This window comes from Leptonotus elevatus, unplaced genomic scaffold (genome assembly GCF_054856555.1).
Source record: "Leptonotus elevatus isolate MCC_2025b unplaced genomic scaffold, RoL_Lele_1.0 HiC_scaffold_186, whole genome shotgun sequence".
NCBI lineage: Eukaryota > Metazoa > Chordata > Actinopteri > Syngnathiformes > Syngnathidae > Leptonotus > Leptonotus elevatus.
Window position 1 is genome coordinate 7,501 of NW_028233577.1, and position 5,000 is coordinate 12,500.

A 5,000-nucleotide genomic window follows, 5' to 3' on the forward strand; every position below is an offset into this window, starting at 1 on the left:
GAGCTCCAGCGGACCGGGGGGAGCGCGCCCGTCTTCGGGGCTTGTTGCTGGCCGTTGGCGGAGCTCCAGCGGACCGGGGGGAGCGCGCCCGTCTTCGGGGCTTGTTGCTGGCCGTTGGAGGAGCTCCAGCGGACCGGGGGGAGCGCGCCCGTCTTCGGGGCTTGTTGCTGGCCGTTGGAGGAGCTCCAGCGGACCGCGGGGAGCGCGCCCGTCTTCGGGGCTTGTTGCTGGCCGTTGGCGGAGCTCCAGCGGACCGCGGGGAGCGCGCCCGTCTTCGGGGCTTGTTGCTGGCCGTTGGAGGAGCTCCAGCGGACCGCGGGGAGCGCGCCCGTCTTCGGGGCTTGTTGCTGGCCGTTGGAGGAGCTCCAGCGGACCGGGGGGAGCGCGCCCGTCTTCGGGGCTTGTTGCTGGCCGTTGGAGGAGCTCCAGCGGACCGCGGGGAGCGCGCCCGTCTTCGGGGCTTGTTGCTGGCCGTTGGCGGAGCTCCAGCGGACCGCGGGGAGCGCGCCCGTCTTCGGGGCTTGTTGCTGGCCGTTGGAGGAGCTCCAGCGGACCGCGGGGAGCGCGCCGTCTTCGGGGCTTGTTGCTGGCCGTTGGAGGAGCTCCAGCGGACCGGGGGGAGCGCGCCCGTCTTCGGGGCTTGTTGCTGGCCGTTGGAGGAGCTCCAGCGGACCGGGGGGAGCGCGCCCGTCTTCGGGGCTTGTTGCTGGCCGTTGGAGGAGCTCCAGCGGACCGGGGGGAGCGCGCCCGTCTTCGGGGCTTGTTGCTGGCCGTTGGAGGAGCTCCAGCGGACCGCGGGGAGCGCGCCCGTCTTCGGGGCTTGTTGCTGGCCGTTGGCGGAGCTCCAGCGGACCGCGGGGAGCGCGCCCGTCTTCGGGGCTTGTTGCTGGCCGTTGGAGGAGCTCCAGCGGACCGGGGGGAGCGCGTCCGTCTTCGGGGCTTGTTGCTGGCCGTTGGAGGAGCTCCAGCGGACCGCGGGGAGCGCGCCCGTCTTCGGGGCTTGTTGCTGGCCGTTGGCGGAGCTCCAGCGGACCGCGGGGGAGCGCGCCCGTCTTCGGGGCTTGTTGCTGGCCGTTGGAGGAGCTCCAGCGGACCGCGGGGAGCGCGCCCGTCTTCGGGGCTTGTTGCTGGCCGTTGGAGGAGCTCCAGCGGACCGGGGGGAGCGCGCCCGTCTTCGGGGCTTGTTGCTGGCCGTTGGAGGAGCTCCAGCGGACCGGGGGGGAGCGCGCCCGTCTTCGGGGCTTGTTGCTGGCCGTTGGCGGAGCTCCAGCGGACCGGGGGGAGCGCGCCCGTCTTCGGGGCTTGTTGCTGGCCGTTGTTGGAGGAGCTCCAGCGGACCGCGGGGAGCGCGCCCGTCTTCGGGGCTTGTTGCTGGCCGTTGGCGGAGCTCCAGCGGACCGGGGGGAGCGCGTCCGTCTTCGGGGCTTGTTGCTGGCCGTTGGAGGAGCTCCAGCGGACCGCGGGGAGCGCGCCCGTCTTCGGGGCTTGTTGCTGGCCGTTGGAGGAGCTCCAGCGGACCGGGGGGAGCGCGCCCGTCTTCGGGGCTTGTTGCTGGCCGTTGGAGGAGCTCCAGCGGACCGGGGGGAGCGCGCCCGTCTTCGGGGCTTGTTGCTGGCCGTTGGCGGAGCTCCAGCGGACCGGGGGGAGCGCGCCCGTCTTCGGGGCTTGTTGCTGGCCGTTGGAGGAGCTCCAGCGGACCGCGGGGAGCGCGCCCGTCTTCGGGGCTTGTTGCTGGCCGTTGGAGGAGCTCCAGCGGACCGCGGGAGCGCGCCCGTCTTCGGGGCTTGTTGCTGGCCGTTGGAGGAGCTCCAGCGGACCGGGGGGGAGCCGGGCGTTCGAGTTGCCCAGGCAGGGGGTTATCCTCCACTAGCAAACCTCCATGAGCAGCGGAGCCCGTCAGCTGCGCCAAAAAGAACCACACGAGGGCGGCCTGGGGTTGAAATCCCCCGCCACATAGGAACGAATGCCGGGCGTTCGAGTTGCCCAGGCAGGGGGTTATCCTCCACTAGCAAACCTCCATGAGCAGCGGAGCCCGTCAGCTGCGCCAAAAAGAACCACACGAGGGCGACCTGGGGTTGAAATCCCCCGCCACATAGGAACGAATGCCGGGCGTTCGAGTTGCCCAGGCAGGGGGTTATCCTCCACTAGCAAACCTCCACGAGCAGCGGAGCCCGTCAGCTGCGCCAAAAAGAACCACACGAGGGCGACCTGGGGTTGAAATCCCCCGCCACATAGGAACGAATGCCGGGCAACCAGGGGTCGAAATCCCCCATTGAAATGAATGGCGGGCAACCAGGGGTCGAAGCCATTGAAATGAATGGCGGGCAACCAGGGGTCGAAGTCCCCCTATTGAAATGAATGGCGGGTTACCAGGGGTCGAAATCCCCCATTGAAATGAATGGCGGGCGACCAGGGGTCGAAATCCCCCATTGAAATGAATGGGCGGCAACCAGGGGTCTGAAGTCCCCCATTGAAATGAATGGCGGCAACCAGGGGTCGAAGTCCCCCATGAAATGAATGGCGGGCTACCAGGGGTCGAAATCCCCCATTGAAATGAATGGGCGGTGCGACCAGGGGTCGAAATCCCCCTTTGAAATGAATGCGGGGCAACCAGGGGTCGAAGTCCCCCATTGAAATGAATGGCGGGCAAAGCCAGGGGGTCGAAGTCCCCCATTGAAATGAATGGCGGGCTACCAGGGGTCCAAGTCCCCATTGAAATGAATGGCGGGGCTACCAAGGGGGTCGAAGTCCCCATTGAAGATGAATGGCGGGCTACCAGGGGTCGAAATCCCCCATTGAAATGAATGGCGGGCGACAGGGGTCGAAATCCCCCATTGAAATGAATGGCGGGCGACCAGGGGTCGAAATCCCCATTGAAATGAATGGCGGGCAACCAGGGGTCGAAGTCCCCATTGAAATGAATGGCGGGCTACCAGGGGTTCGAAATCCCCCATTGAAATGAATGGCGGGCGAGCCAGGGGTCGAAATCCCCCATTGAAATGAATGGCGGGCTACCAGGGGTCCAAGTCCCCCATTGAATGAATGGCGGGCTACCAGGGGTCGAAGTCCCCCATTGAAAATGAATGGCGGGCTACCAGGGGTCGAAATCCCCCATTGAAATGAATGGCGGGCGACCAGGGGTCGAAATCCCCCATTGAAATGAATGGCGGGCAACCAGGGTCGAAAGTCCCCATTGAAATGAATGGCGGGCGACCATGGGGTCGAAATTCCCCATTGAAATGAATGGCGGGCAACCAGGGTCGAAAATTCCCCATTGAAATGAATGGGCCCATTCATTTTCAATGGCCGGGCTACCAGGGGCGCAGTACCACCTGTCGTCATTAGGGGCGCTGTAGATAGGGGACGAGTCCCCCCATTCGAGAGGTTTGCACCCAAACCTCAAAATGGTTGGTGTACAATTATAGGAGAGACCTTTTTAAGACGTGGGAGCTCCAGGGCAAATCAAGGGAGGCTCGACCAACCCATATCCGCTTTAGATGCACTTTAGGTCGGACTCCCTTGCCAGATGGTCCCCTCCTCAGCCTGGTTCTCGAATTTTTTCTAAGTCAGCCCAACTTGGAAATATTTTCAGAGTGCCACTTTCAAGGGAGTTTCGCCCAACCCCTATCCGCCTAAGAGGCACTTCAGGTCGGCCTGACTGGCCACATTTTCCCCCTCCTCATCCTGGTTCTCGAATTTTTTCTAAGTCAGCCAAACTTGGAAATTTTTTCAGAGTGCCACTTTCAAGGGAGTTTCGCCCAACCCCTATCCGCCTAAGAGGCACTTCGGGTCGCCTGACTGGCCACATTTTCCCCCTCCTCATCCTGGTTCTCGAATTTTTTCTAAGTCAGCCAAACTTGGAAATTTTTTCAGAGTGCCACTTTCAAGGGAGTTTCGCCCAACCCTTATCCGCCTAAGAGGCACTTCAGGTCGGCCTGACTGGCCACATTTTCCCCCCTCCTCATCCTGGTTCTCGAATTTTTTCTAAGTCAGCCAAACTTGGAAATTTTTTCAGAGTGCCACTTTCAAGGGAGTTTCGCCCAACCCCTATCCGCCTAAGAGGCACTTCGGGTCGGCCTGACTGGCCACATTTTTCCCCCTCCTCATCCTGGTTCTCGAATTTTTTCTAAGTCAGCCAAACTTGGAAATTTTTTCAGAGTGCCACTTTCAGGGGAGTTTCGCCCAACCCCTATCCGCCTAAGAGGCACTTCGGGTCGGCCTGACTGGCCACATTTTCCCCCTCCTCATCCTGGTTCTCGAATTTTTTCTAAGTCAGCCAAACTTGGAAATTTTTTCAGAGTGCCACTTTCAAGGGAGTTTTCGCCAACCCCTATCCGCCTAAGAGGCACTTCGGGTCGGCCTGACTGGCCACATTTTCCCCCTCCTCATCCTGGTTCTCGAATTTTTCTAAGTCAGCCAAACTTGGAATTTTTTCAGAGTGCCACTTTCAAGGGAGTTTCGCCCAACCCTTATCCGCCTAAGAGGCACTTCAGGTCGGCCTGACTGGCCACATTTTCCCCTCCTCATCCTGGTTCTCGAATTTTTTTCTAAGTCAGCCAAACTTGGAAATTTTTTCAGAGTGCCACTTCCAAGGGAGTTTCGCCCCAATCCCTATCCGACTTAGAGGCACTCGGGTCGGCCTCCCTGGCCAGATTTTCCCCTCCTCAGCCCCGGTTCTCAAATTTTTTTCCAAGTCGGCCGATCTTCCGGATATTTTCAGAGCGCCGCCCCCGGAGCCTCCGGAGCCTCGGCAGCAGGCCGTCGCCCGCGACACGCCGCACCTTCTCCCACGTACGAACGGCATCCAAGACCCGCCTTCGGAGGGCCCCCGCCGGCCGGCCTCGCGCCGGTGTTCGGAGCGGGCGGCTCCTCCGGCTCGCGGGTCGCCTTACAGCGCCCCGGCCACCGCGAACGCCGGCCTTTGACGGCCCGGCGCTCGCACAGCCCCGGCGCGCCCGATTGGAAGCGAGGCCGAGACGCCCCCCGAACCGGCGACGTAC